This window comes from Ictidomys tridecemlineatus, chromosome 6, assembly GCF_052094955.1.
Source record: "Ictidomys tridecemlineatus isolate mIctTri1 chromosome 6, mIctTri1.hap1, whole genome shotgun sequence".
In the NCBI taxonomy this organism is placed as follows: Eukaryota; Metazoa; Chordata; class Mammalia; order Rodentia; family Sciuridae; genus Ictidomys; species Ictidomys tridecemlineatus.
In genome coordinates this window covers 119,142,494-119,161,319 of record NC_135482.1, presented here as the reverse complement: position 1 = coordinate 119,161,319, position 18,826 = coordinate 119,142,494, and the positions used below count along the sequence as shown (strand labels likewise).

Genomic DNA, 18,826 nt, shown 5'->3' with positions numbered 1-18,826 from the left:
GAGAAGCAGTCACACAAACCTTTCTTGAACCATAACTATTCTTCTTGGGACCTATGCAGCTGTTCCATGGTGGGCCACCTTGAATTCTTGTGTGCTCATCTGCCAAAGCCTGGTGGACAAGTATTGTTTCTTGAAAGTGAAAATTAAAGGAAGACTTTAGAATTATCGGAGTTTCTTGGTATAGGGAATCTTTGATTCTACAATCAATTAAATAATGTGTGCTATATCTATGGGGAGAGAAAACCAATAAAGTTTAAGTTTTGTTGTTATCAACATAGTATTTGTAGGATCTTACTTCTGGAAGCACCTAGCCTCAAGCTTGGTGTAGCCCTTCTTTGGTGCTAGTGTCAATAAGTTGATATTCTGGAATCTTTGTAATTGATGAGAAAGGTTGCTCCTTGTTTTTTTGTTGGACTAGACTTTCTGTTCCTTTTGAGGCTTATTTGCACAGTTAATGGACTTGTGGGTTTCTCACCACTGGAACATACACTTATTGAATCATATTGATTTGTATCTCTGTTCTTCTTTAAGAGGTCTGCATTAGGAAAATATAATGTAGACTATTAATTCTAGGAACTATCATTGAATGAGTATCTTATTTATTCTTCCCCTAAACTATAGGATAAAATGACTTCATGAAAACTCTTGCAGTAAAAAGAAAGGAAGAGAGAAAGAAAGAAAGGAAGGAAGGAAGGAAGCAAGCAAGCTTGGTGTGGGTGTGTGCATTTATTTTTGTGACTAACTCTAACATATTGGAAATGTTTTATTGAGTTGTGTCCAAAAAACTTGATCTTAGTACTGGAGATTTCAAATTTGTTGTAAGTCAAGTTGTGGTAACTTTGCTTGAAAGGTATGCCCATAACTTTCCCAATCAGGTTCAGAATTAGTCCATTGATGGATTCAGAATAATATTTGGATAGTCTTGACATAGTTGTTAATAATTTCCTCAACTTTAATAGAAACCCAGATGTTTACATATTTGTCTTCTCCCTACCCTGACGATATGTCCATGCTAAGAAATTTGATGGCTTTTTAACAGATCAAAGCCTGATAAAATCAGTTGTCCAAGCTTGTTCATGGATTCCCTGAATGTCCAGTGGTACATTCAGGGAATCCATGAACATACACTCAATATGACTATTTTGAAACTGTTTAGTTTTTTTCTGGTATTGTTGGAGATATAGTAAGCATTTCTAAAAGATTCTTGATGGTAAAAAACTTACAACCAAGCAGGATTGGAGAGACATGTTCCTTTTTTTATTAAAGTCAGCATTACAAATGGAATTAAAAAAAATACATAAGGGAAATTCTTCTTTTACCTGAAGTCCAAAAAATACTCGGCTTTGGAGAGGCAATGTGATATGCTTTAGCCAATTTGCTATCCTGGAAGCTTCATAATTCCCAACAGGATTCTTTGCCATTGAGTGACCTCCAATTTGGATGTGGAATACTGTATGATGATGATGATTAGACAGTTGTACTTTAATAACCAAATAAGAAAGGAATTTTGTATAAAGTAAGATTAAATAGAAAACACAATCCATCTTAGTCTTTTTCTAATAATGAAGTATGTTCATTTTAAAAACAATGAGAACAGGAGCAGGAATAAAGAAGAAATAAATCATTGATATTCTTAATGTATCCACTCCTGATGAAGTAGCTACTATGGACATTTTATTCTACATCCTCTTTAGAAGAAATGAGAGTTTTCATTTTTTTTTTGTTTTTACCACTGTGCTCTATTTGTTATTTTTTGGAATCACAATGTAGTTTCAGAAATCTCAAGTCAGTGATGGTCTTTAGGGCATTCTGAGATCCTTAGTTTTCTTTCAGCTGTGGGATAATTTAACTTTGAGGACAGGGTGAAAAATGAGGGAGAGTTTGGGTAGGAAATTGACACCCTAGGAATGTCCAATAAATATCGAAGACAAGAGCCCACCTCTGATAACCACCTTCTCTTATTTTCTAAAGGGCTTTTCAGTGTGTTGTCGAGATAATTTTCATAGAAGGGTTTTCACTTTCCCCAAATAATCAAAAACAGTAAAAGTGGGCTGGGGTTGTGGCTCATCGGTAGAGTACTCGCCTAGCATGTGTGAGGCCCTGGGTTCAATCTTCAGCATCACATAAAAATAAATAAATAAAGGTATTGTTTCCAACCACAGCTAAAAAATAATGACTAAAAAAAAACAGTGAAAGATGAAAATTAGAAAATACAATCTCTATCTTCCATTTCTGAACCAAACTTGCTGGCTAATCCAGCCTACTGTATGCCAGGTTTTTATTTCTATGTTGTTAATTATTTTATATTGTTTTATTCTAGTCCTTCTGGAGGAAGAATTATTTATCCCACATGTCAATATGGCAAGGCATGTGACAAATGAAAGTAAGTGAGAAAATAGGGGTTAAGGGAAAATAGGAGCAAGGAAAAGTAAGACCAAATCAGAGGTCAAAGAGGAAAATATATTTGGCTCCGTCTTCAAGCCATCAGAGCCAAGAGAAGGCATGATCGGTCATGAGCCTTAGTGTCTATTAGAGAAGAAGAAGTCTGCTCCAAGGTGCAGAGCTATTTCTGATACTGAATTCAGAATTGAATTTCTCCCTTAGCAATCCAAAAAAGGTGCTGTGATAGAGAACTGCCCCCCCAATCCCTGAAGAAAACATAATGGACAGGTTGCCTGGGGGCGTGATGGCAGTCAGCTCCCCAGCCCTCTTGGGCCATGCAGGGGCAATTCCAGGGCAATTCTGCAAACGTTTCCAATTGGGGGCTGCTGGAAAGGCTGTAGTCTGGGGACACTGTGAGGGTCCCAAAGAGGAAAGAGGCCTGAAATCTTCCCAGGAAGCGGGAGATGCTTCAGGATGGAAAAACTGACAAACGGAACTCTGCTCACTTCTGTTGATCTCTCCATGTATCTACAGGACTCTCTGAGGCCATATCATATAAGGAAGGGTCTTAATTATTTTGCCAGCCTGTTCAAGGATAATGTTCGTCATCTCCTGCTGCTGCAGGCTGTGAAAATGTCACATGATTCTAACTTTCTACAGCTTGTTTTTAGGTTTTCACCAGACATGTTTCCCACATATGGTCTTGTTAAATATATTGAGTTTGAGGAATTGTATGTTTTCTGTATAAATGTCAACCCAAAATGATCACACTGAGATATCTTTGTAGTTCATGCAGCTTGACTGTTAAAGTCCGAGGGCCATTTTATGAGAGAAGCTTAACAAGGGAGATGGTCTTTGGGGTGCACGGGTCACCTGCTCTTGCCCCTTCTTAAGTGATGTGATGCTGTTGCTTGCCTTTGGCACAACCTGATTCTGCATGAGGATGCAGTCAGATAGAAGGTGCTCTACAGAGATTCTGGGGAAGCCTGGGTCTGGGTGGTGGTTCTTCCTCTAATTTGCTCGTGGGTTCTAGGAATGAATCAATGACCTTAGTGGGAAACTAAGCAAGCCTTGGGAGGGTTCTCATTCATTTAGAAATTTTATCATGATATGCCAGACTATATCACTTGTGTTTTTTTCCTTTGCTAATTTGGTAGGTAAAAGGTTTTGTTTTTATGTTTTTGTTAAAATAGCATAGTTGTCACCAGAGGCCAGGAAAGGGAGGGGGAAAGGGCCATCACTGATTTAAGATTTTAAAGCAATATTTGGATTCTGAAAAATAACAGACAGAGCACACTGGTGAAAACAAAGAATTAAAACTCATATTCCTTTCTAAGAGGACATATACCAAAAAGTTAATAATAGTTGCCTTCTATTAATAAGTTGACAGGAGGAATAAATCCTAATGTTCTTTAACTCAGTAGGGTGACTATAGGGTACAATTTATCAATGTTTATAAAGATTTAGAAGGAAGGAGTTTAAAGCTTTCTAACACAAAGAAATTATCAACATTTAAGGAGAGGGAAATGCTAATTATCTTGATTTGATCATTACACATTGTGTCAAATTATCACACTGTACTCCACAAATATGTGCAATTATTATATGCCAATTGAAATATTGAATTCAGTCTTGAAAGTTGTTCCCTTTGATCCTGCAATACTCTGTACCCTCCATCCTAAGTTTCTTGTGCTAAGAGCTGTTTTAGGCCAGGTGAATTAGAACAGGACAGTTACAGAGCGTGATATAATTCTCCCAGATTATTATGGGATCAGCCTTGAGCCCTCCTAATACAAAGAAGCCTGGGAACATTCCATCTACATTTGTCTTCAAGTAAAGATGTAAAGGACTGAGCGCCAGGCCTCTCCACCGCGGCTGGAGAAGATGCTCTATAGGTAATGGACATCATATACATAGATTTAAAAACACACAGGTAGCCTCCGCCAGGCCTGGGGAAGCAGGATGATGAGAAAAGCAGCAGTGTTTGTGGCAGATGGTCAGCTGGTAGTGAACAATTCTTTCAGCTGTGGATGGTTGGTCCTAAAATGTAAAATGAAGCAAAAATAGCCTAGATGATTTATTTAGGGAATTCTTCATTTGTAAATTTTAGCCAGGTGTATTTTAAATATGTTGAAGCCCTTGAAATAGCATTTTGAATTAAAATTGTGGAGATGATGATGAAGATGAATTACTTCCTGTGTAGAGAGTAAGAAATCTGGCAGTTATATGTGAAAATGGTTTAATAATAGTCTGTGGTCTTGAAATTGGTTATTTACCTGAGTGGTCCCCAAAAGGAAAACCAGAAGGTTAAAATTATGAGCTCCTAGTTGGGAACATGATGATCATATTACTTTAAAGTTACTTTTTCTTGGGGTTGGGGGTATAGCTGAGACAGGAATGCTGGTCTGTCATGTGCAAAGCCCTGGGTTTGATACCCAGAATACTGAAAATAATAATTATAATAATTAACTTTTTCTTCCTCCAAATTTGTTCTGCAACTGTTTCTTTTAGTGAAATAGGATGTTGAATTATTATTATTTGAATTATTATTAATTCAAATATTGTGAGGTATTTAATCTGCTCTTGCAGTTTAGAACAGTGGTGTGATGGCTAAAATAGAAAAATCCAAAGAACATGGATTGACTGCTGGATTTCTGGGTATCTTTTAAGTGGTAAAAGTTATAAGTGATGAAAACTCAAGCAGGGGAATGACCTAAAGCGTCATCAGAATAGATCACCTTTTGCAATTGAATGATTTTGTCCTTACCTTACAATTGAAGAGCAGTGTCAGGAACTTGAGCACAGAAGAATCGACAATGATCTATGCCACATCCATGTCAGGAGAGATTAGCTTGAGGAAGTCAACACAGCACCTACATGAAGTATTCCAGGAGGTGGCCCTTTTAGCCTGCCTTCTCTGCCCTATTGATTCACTCAGTCAACCAACTTGGGACTCTAGGTTTCTGAATCTAACTGTGATTCTTTCAGACACATTTTTATAAGTATTATGGGATTACCAAGAAAATTGCCATAGTGAATAGTCAATCTATGATGTCCTGCTTTGTAGACATACTTTTTTGTTCCCAGCAATGAGAGTTAGCTTGATCCCCCACCACAATTTTTAAGAATTCTAGTAAAATACACATAATATTTACTACCTTAGCCATTTTGAGTGTACAATTCAGTGTTATTAAATACATTCACAGTGTTGTGTAACCACCACTGTCTCCCATCTCCAGAACTTTTTTTTGTCTTGTGAACTTGACATTCTATAGTACTCATCACTTCCTCGCTCCTCTTCCTTCAGCCTCTGGTAGCCACCATTAATCTTCTGTTTGTATGATTTTGATTTTTCTAAGTATCTCATGCAAGTGAAATCATGTATTTTTCTTTGACTAGCTTATTTCTTTTTAAAAATATTTTTTTAGTTGTAGATACCTTTGTTTTGTTTATTTATTTTTATATTGTGTTGAGGATTGAACTCAGTGCCTCACATGTACAAGGTAAGCACTCAACCACTGAGCCACAACCCCAGCCCCTAACTAGCTTATTTCACTAAGCATGATATCCTCAAGGTTTATCCACGTTGCAGCAAGGGACAGAATGCTCTTCCTTTTTAAGGCTGCATAATATTCTAATATATATATCACATTTTGCTTATCCATTCGTTTATCGGTGGACACTTGAGTTGATTCTATACTTCAGTTATTGTGAATTAGGCTGCTGTGAACATAGGTGTAAAGTATCTCTTCAAGACCTTGTATTTTGTTCTTTTGGGTATATACTTATAGTGGAATTGCCAGATCATATGATAATCCATTTTTAATTTTTGAGGAACTGCCTTACTGTTTTCTAGAGCAGCTGATACTTTTTATATTTCCACCAACAGTTCACAAAATTTCCAGTTTTTCTACCTCCTTGCCAGCACTTGTTATTTTCTGTTTTTTGTTTTGTTTTGTTTTTTTTTGATAGCAGAATTCCTAATGGGTTTGAGTAATTGCTGTTTTGGTATGCAGTGCCCTAATGACTGAGGGTGAATGTCTTTTCATATGCTTATTAGTCGTTTGCATATCTTCTTTGGAGTCCTCTGCCCATTTTGAATTGTTTTTGTTATTGTTGGGTTTTAGGAGTTCTCTGGATATTCTGAATAGTATCCTTTATTAGATATTTGATTTGCAAATATTTTCTCTCATTTTGTGGGTTGCCTTTTTGCTCAGTGTCTTTTAATGCACACAAGTGTGTTTAATTTTCACAAAATCCAATTCGTCTATTTTGTTGCCTGAGCCTTTGGTGTCATAGCCAAAAAAATCATTGCAACTCTAGTAAATTAAGTTCAATTTTTTTACAATTTAATTTTACCTTCTAACTGAGGTAGATATGCATTTTTCTTATGAAGCTTAGTGAATGAAAATTTAGTTTCAAGTTCTGACAACTATAATTAATCTTAACTTGAGATGAAATTTTATGTTTATTTTAATACAAAAGTCTTTTAGGATGAAACACTGCCATTTCCTTAAGATATATTGAAAGGCAAATATAAGCTTTATTGGCTATATTTCCCTTTGAGGACTTTATAGATAACAGAAGCTCCACCTTACGAAGTTAAAAAGAAAGAAAGACAGTAAATTCCAACTAAAGGTAGTAGAGAGGAAGTAGCTGTGAGTTTTCATATGTCATATGAATCAATCCTACTTCACAATGATCAAATGGAAATGCAATGTAAAAACAAGCTATAGTTGAAATTTATTTTATGTGACTATCATGATTTAATTTAAACAGCAATTTATGGGGTGTTTAAGTCAACTTTTTTGCTGCTGTGACTAAAAGATCTGACAAGCCAATTCTAGGGGAGGAAGAGTTTATTTGGGGGCTCATAGTTGCAGAAGTCTCAGTCCCCAGACAGCCAGCTCTGTTCTTCAGGGCTTGGGGTGAAGCAGAACATCATGGCAGAAGAGTGTGGCCGAGGGAAGAGACTCACATGCTCACATAATGATAAGAAAGCAGAGAGAGAGAGAGAGAGAGAGAGCGCACATTCTCACATAATGATAAGGAAGGAGAGAGAGAGAGAGAGAGAGGACAAAATATATACCCCAAAGGCATGCCCCGCAATGACCCACCTACTCCAAATGCCCTACTTGCTTATAGTTACTACTCAGTTAATCTCTATCAGGGCATTAATTCACTGATTAAGGTTCTCATAGCCCAATTATTTTACCTCCAAACCTTTTTGCATCATTTCACACATGAGCTTTTGGGGGACACCTAATATCTAAACCACAACATCGGGTCGGTCAGTGCTGAAATGATCATCCACTGTTGAGAGCCACAGCCAAAGGGGCCCCAGCAAACTTCCAGCTGCCAGCAAGCTTCAGACTGCCAGCTGATGATTGGCTCACAGTGGCCCCAGCAACATCTAGCTGATTGGCTCCTCTGCGGTGATGTTCATTGGGCTGTTTCCCTGCCCTTCAGACTGCCAGCTGATGATTGGCTCACAGCGGCCCCAGCAACATCTAGCTGATTGGCTCCTCCATGGAGCTGCTCATTGGGGGACTTCTTTGGCTCCGCCCATGCGACCCAGCCAATCGGCCTCAAGAGAGGAGGATTGTGGGAGGTTGAGAGGTTGGTGTGAGGAGAGGCTTGTGGAAGCCGGTGGTGGCAGTTGGGCTCTGAGGGTTTTTTCCCTGAGGAGCTGTTTTGTTTGACGTTTGTAGTTCTAAAAATAAAGTTAGTTTCTTTTTGACAAGTGGCTCCTGATTTGTGCCAAGCCAGACTTCGGCATTCATTAGCCCAAGTGAATTAAAATATTCCTATAGTACAGCCAGAAGATGCACACACACCAGTGGCTCACATCAAAATGTAAATCTTTTGAGCACTTGCTTCCATCTTTCTGTGTGTCTCTCTGGAATCCAAATCGGCTGCTGTTCTCCCTGTGGAAACACAAAAACAGACCCCCGACTCCAGACAATCACTGGGTCAGGACCTTGGTTAATCTCTCTGGAATCCAAATCGGCTGCTGTTCTTCCTGTGGAAACACACAAACAGACCCCCGATTCCAGACAATTACTGGGTCAGGACCTTTCCATTGTCCTGTTAGAATATCTTTCCAAAGTACCTTGGGCTTATGTACATTTTTTGGACACATATGCCTTTCTGCAGCACTAAGTCCTGATGAATCCAAATTTAAAAAGTTTAGAGTAAAAAGGGTTATTTTAAGTTTATCTTTGGGGAATATATACCCCTTCCCAATTCCATCTTTTTGCTTTAATAAGTACATTTTAATAGTTTGATGAGCTCTTTCAACTATGCCTTGTCCCTGTGGATTGTATGGGATTCCTGTTATATGAGTAATGCCAAATGATGAGCAAAATTGTTTAAAAGAAGTAGACGTATAACCAGGGGCATTATCTGTTTTTAACTGTTTTGGAATGCCCACGGTGGCAAAATTTTGTAAGCAATGAGCTATAACATCTTTAGTTTTTTCGCCGGCATGAAGGGAGCCCATCAAAAATCCAGAAGAAGTATCAACTGTAACATGCAAATATTTTAATTTTCCAAATTCTGGCAAGTGTGTGACGTCCATCTGCCAAATATGGTTAGGCATCAATCCTCTAGGATTGACTCCAAGATTAACTTGTGGTAAAAAGGTCACACAATTTTGACATTGTTTTATTATTTGTCTAGCTTGTTCCTTAGTTATTTTAAAACGCTTTTGTAAAGTATTAGCATTGACATGGAATCTTTTATGAAAATTTATAGCTTCTTCTAGTGTAGAGAAAATATGTATGTCATGTGTAGTTTTATCTGCTAAATCATTGCCCAAACTAAGGGCTCCAGGCAATCCTGTATGTGCTCTGATATGTCCTATAAAGAATGGATCTTTTCTGTCCCAGATTAAACTTTGTATAGTGGAAAACAAAGAGAAAACAGTAGAAGAAGGGGAAATCCTACCAGCATCTTCAAGGGATACTATAGCATTAACTATATACTGACTATCAGAAAATAAATTAAATACAGAATCTTTAAACATCACAAAAGTTTGTAATACTGCATTAAGCTCTACCTTTTGAGCTGATTGTTTGGGTACTAAAAATGTAAAAGTTTGATCAGGTGTAACTATTGCTGCTGTACCATTATTTGACCCATCACTGAATATATTTGGAGCATTCATGATAGGTGTTTATCTTGTCATTTTTGGAAAAATTACAGGATGCAATGACCAAAAAGACAATAAAGGATTAGATGGTAAGTGGTTATCAAATGAAACATTAGATTTGCACATTATTATTGCCCACACTTGCCATCCCCATTTCCTTTTAAATTTTTTATTACCTTACTTTTCTCCTTATAAAATACTATGTAAATTATTAATTCCTTTTGTTTATTGTCTCTTTTTCCTCCTTGGAACATAAGCTCCAAGAGGGCAGGGACTTCTGTCCATTTTTCCCATTGCTATAGCTCTAGTGCCCAGAAGTGTGCCAGGCATATAGTAGATGTCCAATCGATATAGATAGATACTATAGAATACTATAATTAAAATCAGCCACTAAAATGAGAGATGCATTTGGGATATTTTAAATTTCATATATTTTAATTTTGATATTCCCACATAAAATAAAGCATACAAATCCAAATTACATAGGTCAACAAATTTTTGTATAAATAATACCCAAGTAAAAATTAGATTCTTTTCATCACCCTAGAAGATCCCTCATGCCCTTCCCACACCACCCCCTCCTTGACAGATGCGATCATTCTTCTGATTTATATCACCTATAGATTGCTTTGGGACTTCATATAAATGGAATTTTTCTGTTCATATATTTTGGTCAGGCTCTGAGATCCAGCTGCCCCCCGTGCGGTGTTCTACTGTGTGATAAGATGATCATCTGTTCATCAACTCCCCTGTTGATGGACATCTGGGTTATTTCCCTGTTTTGCCATTATGAAAAAAAAAATTTCTATGACTATTTTTGTGGACATAATTTGTAATTTGTCCAGAATAAAAGCTAGAAGTAGAATTAACTCAGTCATAGGATAGAATGTATACCTGATTCTTAGAAACTGCCAAAATGTTTTCTAAAATGGTTGAACTAATTTATATTCCACCAGCAATTGTTTCTTATTCTGGTGAATATAAGGAGGGCTGCCTACCTGCCTTCCCTCCTCTCTCCTTCCTACCCATTCTTGTAGGAAATATAGTAATAACTGTAGGTATGTAGTAAGATTTCCTTGGTCTCAGTTTGCATTCTTCTGATGAGTGGGGATGTTGAACATCTTTTTCTTGCTTATTGGACAGTTGGGTGTCTTCTTGTGAAATACCTATTGAAGTCTTCGGCTAATTTTAGTTGTACATTGAGTTATTGTTTCATATGCATTCTTTATTTGGGATGTAAGCCCTTTTTTCAGATATATACATTGCAAATATCTTTTTTGCCAGTATATGATTTGCTGGGTCCTTTTTCTAACATCTTTCAATAATGAGTCATTCTTAATTTTAATGAAGTCAAATTTATTGATTTTTTTTAAAAGCCTATTGCTTTTTGTGTCCTATTTTAGAAAACTTTGGCTATCTTGAAATGATTTTAAAGTCATGTTAAAGCAATTAGCCTGATAAAATAAGATTGCATTAGATGCTCTCATGTGGAAGAAAAAAAGAGTCATGTTTAAATAACTGCAAAATTGAAACATTCTTCCTTTATTAAGGATAAGAGGAAATGATAAGCCTCTTTTTCTACAACCTTTTGCATACATAGTTTTAAAATTTTTTAAAAGTGAAACTGTGTCTTTCTCAATGTTAAGAGAGAATGTGGTCTGTTGGCTACAGGAAGGAATAATGATTTGAGAGGTTAACAGGTCACTTAAGTTTGAGGTAGAAACTTTGCCCCCTTTCTCCTTCTTAAATTGCTGTGCATTATGTCTCTCATCTGCCTTTGTGAGCTTTTTCTTGTAAGTTCTTGTTATAAAGTTTTCCCAATATAATAACTCAACAGCCAAAGCAAGTAGCAGCTTATAAATCAAAGTGCATTGAATATTTGAATGTAGCACCTGTTGAGTTCTTGTAACAGACTGGAAAATGTGAGGCTCCTGAACATTGGAGTTATATTAAAGCAGTTTCTCAAGCTGTGGATTTTTTTTTATTTTTAAGGGGCGTGGTAAGGAAGCTGCCTTGAAATTGTGCCAGTGCCCTTTCTGGAATGCATATTTCTCCTTTTAATGTGTTGTCAAGTGAATTATCTGCTATGAAGAGATTTTTGAACAGTCAGATGGGGAAAGCTGTTTTCCTAGGCAATATTTTATTTTTATTTATTATGTTCAGGTACATAAAAAGAACTAGAACATAAAAGAACTAGCCCATTAGCATTTTTCTTCTTTTTATTATTTCTTTTTAGTCACTTTTCCTCCTGTATTCAAGTATTCAGGTACATGGAGTGCCAATAAATTTTTGGCTAGTTTTTGTTGGTTTTCCATTTCTGTCATTGGTTTTCCTTCATGTCTTTGTTTTTCACTCTGCCCTGTTTAATTTGCTCTTCTTGCTTTAGTTTCTGAAGATAAACGCTTAGCTCATTTATTTTAGATCTGTGTTCTTTTGCAGGCAGTTAAAGATACAAATGTCCCTCTGAGTAAGGACATATCCAGCGGGCAGCCCTGTAACCCTGTTTCGCAAGCTCCTCTTGAACTACCTGGCTTCACGCACCCTTTCCACAGTTGTTCTGCAACCCATATCTGTCCCCAGCTTCTCTATACAAATTCCTAAATGCAACACTGAGTCTTTTCCTCAAAGGCTTCACGGCAACTGCAAACTAGAAATGTCCCAAGATGAGACCTCTTCTCTCTCCAGTATCTCTTCTCCCTCGGCCCCACCCAAATGTCAATTCTTTCTATTGTGGTTAATGGTGCTGCCATCTTTTGCTCTTTCCCTAAGCCATAATATTGTTCCCAACTCTGTTTTTTTTTTTTTCTCTCTAGGGATTGCCCTGCTGATTCCAGTGAATTAACATTTTTTTCCCCAAAATTTTCTGCTTCTGTCCGTTCTGCCACCACCTAGAATGTAGGGCACCGTCTCTCACCTGTCTCACCCCATGATGTTTTAAGCTGTCCATTGTCCTCATGGCTCCCCAGGCTTTACTCTTCTCTCTCTTTAATCCAGCCAGCGAGACCGATTACGTCTCTTTTTGACCTTCCCATTCTTCAGTGACTCTCAGATCGTTTACACAGACTAGATTGCTTCCCATGTTCTATTCGTCACCCTCATCTTCTTTCACACAGGATGCATACCTTGTCTTCTAGCCACATGCAGAACTTAATGTTGCAGATTCATTATTGCCTGAGGGACTTAGCATCCTTTACATGCATTGTTGCTTTTATCCAGAATATAATTTTGCAGCCATTACATTCATTCTTTATTCTTAAAATAGGGGACTTGGCCATTTATCTCTTCTGGACATCCCCCTCCTTTTTTTTTTTCCCTTGGGTATTGGGGATTGAACATAGGGGCTCTCTACCACCAAACTACATCCCCAGCCCTTTTACTTTTCATTTTGAGTCTGGGTCTTGCTGAGTTGCTTATGGCCTTGCTAAATTGCTGAGGCTGGCCTTGAACTTGTGATCTTCCTGTCTTACCCTCAGGGGTTGCTGAGATTAAAGGTGTGTGCCACCATGGCCAGCCTTCCCCTCTGACTGGCTTGGAGGCCACCCTCTGTGCCTTATGGAATTTAGTGCCTAAGCTCCTGGTAGCACTTGACATTCTTTTTGAACATTTCTTGTCTCCTTGTCTCCTTTACCCTAGCATGGGGGAACCCATGAAGGGCAGCAACTGTCTTATTCATCTTTGTCCTAAGTGCATACACTATTTCTGGCACAAAGTGGATGCTGGTTTTATTGACTGAATTGAGGTATGCTGACTTCAGTTAAGCATTGATTTTTAAATTTTAGCCAAAATCTACATCTTCGTGTTCTGGTATAAACTCATAATCTGTTTCTTAAACAAAAACTGTATAAGCAAAAGACAATTTGAATTCTAAAGGGGCTGCATAGAAGGTGAGAGAGGACACACTGGTCTCAATGAGTGAGATTCATGGAAAGCGACTGGGCTGGATATGGGAAGAGCATGGGGCAGAGTTAGGAACAGCAGAATAAAAGTGTAGATTAGTGGAAAGAAACTTGATGGGGGGCTGGGGATGTGGCTCAAGCGGTAGCGCTCTCGCCTGGCATGTGTGCAGCCCAGGTTTGATCCTCAGCATCACATACAAACAAAGATGTTGTGTCCGCCGAAAACTGAAAAATAAATATTAAAAAAAAATTCTCTCTCTCTCTCCCTCTCTTAAAAAAAAAAAAGAAAAAAAGATTGTGTGTGCCTGGAGACGAGAACTCATTGATGGTCATTCTGTGAGGTTACAGATAGATAGTGATGGATGAGGAGCTTGGATTCTGCCTTCCTATCCCAGCTCTCCCACTCTATGCTTTGGTGTGAACTTGAACCATTCAGTTAAGTTACAGGCTTCCCATCTGTAGAATGAAATTAACACATGCCTGTGGGATTGCATAAATGAGAGAGAGAGAAGAGGAGAGAAGAGGAGGGAAGGGAAGGGGAGGGGAGGGAAGGGGGGAAGAGAAGGAGAAGGAAGGAGGAGGAGAGAGAGAAGAGGAGGAGGAGGAGAAGGAGGAGAAGGAGAAAGAGAGAAGAGGAGGAGGAGGAGGAGAAGGAAGAGGAGGAGAAGGAAGAAGAAGAGAGAAGACGTCTCTAGATCACACGAAGTATTCCATGATGGTGGCTGCTACTTGGGTGTCCCTCCTCGTACATGCAGCTGTTCTTCCCTCTGGGCTGCCCTCTTGGTCACTTTCCTCCCTTGTTCATGTGTCCAGGCAGGTCTTTATCTTCTACACCCCACTCACGGGAACACCAGTTGTACTAGTTACGAAGCACTGTGCGTAACTCTTGTGGCACGTGTGACTCAACACAGGATGTCCATTGACTGGTATTGTTCACCTTTCACTCTCATAACCCCAAGAAAAAATGAGGGCTGAATTCATCTTGAATATCTTTATGTATCTACTCAGATACATCTGTCTCCACCCCTCAATTAGAGCGTTGCTTGATTAACTGCAGTTGGCATTCAAATACATTGAACAATTGAATGTGTCATCTCTGTAACTGGTCAGAACAAAATAGTTTCCTAGGGCTCCAAAGCCCAGAACCACATTAGGTGATGAGTTCTGTTTTCTCTTAATGGAATAAATCACTCTGCAACCTCATGTCTTCTGAGGAGACTACAGTATTGAATGACTTGGTGTTTTTATGAAGTTTCTCATTGAGTGAAATATATATCATGGGAAGAACATAACAAATGCAAAATTTATCTAAAATTAATCTGACTAAAATCAAACAAATATTTTTTGCTAAACAGAAAAGAATAATAAAAATTCCCTCTTAGATGTTATGAAGAAATCTTAGAGGTTCATATAACATAAATTTTATTGTATGGTTCTAAAGAACAGTGGGACAGTTAGAAAGTTCCTAGGTAGTTATATAAAATGTTAATTTCAAATTGCTTTTCCAAAAATTGAACAAACTAAAATTTTCATTTATTTGTTCTAAACGGTATCCTTCCTTCTTGTTAAAAATAGCAGGCATGAACTCCCAACTTTACCCCGTATACTTGAATCAAACTGTGAAAGATGATGTATTAAGAACTGTGTAATGTTTTGAACGACCAACAATAAAAAAAAAAATAGCAGGCATATTTAGATTTTGACAAGTAACAAACAAATATTTTTTAGGTTAATCCAGTATTTGTTTTCTAGATCACCTACCTTGTTAATTAAAAGGTATTTAAAAAATACTTTTTAGGGGATGGGGATGTGGCTCAAGCGGTAGCCTGGCATGTGCTGGGTGCTGGGTTCAATCCTCAGCACCACATAAAAATAAAATAAAGATGTGTGTCCACTGAAAACTAAAAAATAAATATTAAAAATTTCTCTCTCTCTCTCTCTCTCTCTCTCTCTCTCTCTCTCTCTCTCTCTCTCTCTTTCTCTCTCTCTCTCTCTCTGAAAAAAAATAATTTTTAGGGGCTGGGGTTATGGCTCAGTGCTCTTGCACGTGCAAGGCCCTAGGTTGGAACCTCAGCACTACATAAAAATAAATAAATAAAATAAAGTTATTAAAAAATACTTTTTAGAGAGAATTTTAGAGAGTTTTTTTCCCATTAAAAAATGACACAGAGGGTTGAGGTTGTGGCTCAGTGGTAGAATGCTTGCCATGCATGTGTGAGGCATTGGGTTTGATTTTCAGCACCGCATATAAATTAATAAATAAAATAAAAGTCTATTGACCACTAAAAAATTTTAAAAAATTGACACAGAAATTGTACATTTTTGGAGGGTACATCAATTCATGTATAGCATGTGTGATGATAAGATTGGGGTACTTGGCATATTATAGAAGGAAATTTGAAGCTTAGTTTCTGTTTGAAGGTCTTTGACTAACAGGTTAAAATTATTAGTTTTGCAATCTAAAAAGCATGAAAAGTCACAAGAGAAAAATTGGAGGATTCAGCATGTAAGGAAAAGCAATCACTCCTAATACCTTGCTACCCAGTACCAGTGTGGGCCTTACCTCTTTCTGGTATTTAATCTACCTAAAATAAAATTAGTTCAAAACTGAAGGAAAGGGCATCATGATTTATAGCCTGCTTTGATTGTCTAATATATCTCAAATATTTTCCCAGGTTACTACATAACCATTTATAACAGTTTAAATAGCTCCATATTGGTCTCATGCAGACAAACATAATTGAAAGCATTCTCTCAGAATAATAACAGTAAAAGTATGTTATGAACAATATTGTAAAAAGAAAAAAATCCTTATGATTTTCATAATATAAATCTGTAAGCAAAGAATGTTGATCTTTTCACAGAATGAATTTTTACTTTAGCTTTCTCTATTGTTTGTCCCATTTCTTTTCTTTCTTTCTTTTTTTTTTTTTGGTGGGGGGCGGGTACTGGGGATTGAACTCAGGGGCACTCAACCACTGAGCCACATCCCCAGCCCTATTTTGGGTTTTATGTAGAGACAGAGTCTCACTGAGTTGCTTAGCCTCTAGCTTTTGCTGAGGTTGGCTTTCAACTCATAATCCTCCTGCCTTAACCTCCCCACTGCTAGGATTACAGGCGTGTGCCACAGCACCTGGCTGTCTTTTCTTTCTTTTTATATTTATTTTTTAGTTGTAGTTGGGCACAATACCCTTATTTTTTTTATTTATTTATTTATTTATTTATTTATTTATTTATTTATTTATTTATTTATATGTGGTGCTGAGGATTGAACCCAGGGCTTCACGCGTGCTAGGCGAGCGCTCTACTGCTGAGCCACAACCTCAACCCTCTCCCATTTCTTTTTAATGGTTTTCTTTCTCATCTCTATTTTTCCACTTTTTACTCTACTTTGTGTTTAATTTTCTCTTCCTTTTCTAGTTTTTTTTTTTTTTTTTAAAGAAAGCTCACTTATTTTGGACTTTTCTTTTTTTCTAACATAAGCATTTAAACCATCAATTTCCCTCTTAATCAGCATCACACAAAATTTGGTGTGGTGCTGATTAAGGTGTGATTTCTTACAAGGTTCCTTTTCCAATTTGCTTGCAGGTTCTTTATTTATTTTTTATTAGTTGAAAATATTTCCTGATTTCCTTTTTGATTTCTTCTTTTACTCTACAGTTTAGAAATGCATTGTCTGATTTTCATTTGTCTCTGGATTTTCAAAAAAGCTTTCCTTAATTGATTTCTAATTGTAGTCAGAGAATATATTTTACATCATTTCAATCCTTTTAAATGCATTAGGACTTATATGATATAGAAGATAGTGTTGTGTAATACAGGTTTAACTTGTTGAATGGTGCATATGTATCTTTATTTGTGGGTTAGCTTGTACTGTAAGTGTCAAGCTGTATCCAGTTGCTTTATGTATTCCAGTCTTGTTTGTTGCTATTGATTTTTTTCTCCTTGTGTTACTTACTGAGAAAGAAGAACAGTATTGAAGTCTCCAATTATAGCTGTGGCTTTGTGTATCTCTACTTGTGGATCTATTAATTTTTCTTCATGTATTTGTTAATAGATGCCAAAATATTTGGGGTTTGTTAATTCCTTTTGGAAACACCTTTATCATTATGAAATGTATCTTTTTACTGTGGTAATATTTCTTATTCTAAAATTTAACTCCTCTGATGTTGCTTTATTTTCCAGCTTTCTTTTGGTAGCTTGTGTGGTGTTTTATAATTTTATTTTACTTTTAACTGACCATATTTTATATTTAAGGTGGGTTTCTTGTAGATAGCTTGGGTCATACTTTTTAAAATCCAACCTGACAGTCTCTGCCTTTTATTTGGCACATTTGGACTGTTTATTATTAATGTGGCGTTATTAGTGTGGTTGGACTTAAATTACCATTTACTGCTTGATTTTCCACTTGTCCAGTCTGTCCTTTTACCCTTTCTTTTTTTCTTGTTTTTTAAAAAGAACTAATTGTATATTTTAGGTGTCCTTTTTTTTTCCACCCTAGGTTTATTAACTGTAGCTTTTGCTGTTTTTTGTTCCTGCTTTCTTTTTTGTGGTTGTTCCAGGATTTCCTATGTGCATCTTTTCATTTGTTTCTCTGTGCCTTTATATACAGTATATCCAATTTAATGAATAGACATAGGGTCTTATATCTATTATAAGAAACTTATTATAGTATTTTTTATTCACTCCTCTTTTATTCTTTGCCCTATATTTCTTACTTTCAGATACTTTATAAGTTTCACAGTATACTATTATATTAGCTTATCTTTTAAAATAAAATTTTAAACATTTTTAAAGGAAATGTCTCATTTACTTACATATTTCGTATTGTAGGTATTCTTTATTGAGTGTATGTGCTCTAAGTTTCTATCTGATATTCTTTTCCTTCAGCCTGAAGCACTTCCATTAATTTCTCTTATAGTTCATAAATCTTGCCAGCATTTGTGTGAAAATGCAATCTTTACTTCACCTTAATTTTTGAAAGACATTATTATTACTGGGTGTAAAATTCTAAAGGGACGGTATTTTTACAGTGTATTAGAGATGTCGTTCCATTGTCTTACATAGCTTTTGATAATTCTGATATAGTCATAAAATCTAAGTCATGAATATGAATACAAAGATAAATACAGGTGCTTTAAAAGCTGACAAAATCTGTAACAATATATATTTTCAAATCAAATTTCCTGTTTTTACAATATAGTGAAAAACTAAGTTCATAAAAAGATCACATGGGAAAATATAATAGTAAATGACTTCAGTGTTCTCTTTACAAATATATGGCTCTGAAGGTAGGTTAAAGTGTTCACTTGAAAAAATCCAGGCACTACATGGCATATAGATTTAAATTAAGTATAGTCTTCCTTCTGTTAACAGTTTATTCAGTGTGACTCAG

General features: G+C 36.7%; 1 protein-coding gene across 4 annotated transcripts in view; it reads left to right on the top strand.

The window, feature by feature from the left end:
- Window positions 1-18,826, top strand: part of Atp8a2 (ATPase phospholipid transporting 8A2) — a 639,008-nt gene that overhangs the window by 79,501 nt on the left and 540,681 nt on the right. The window lies entirely within an intron of this gene.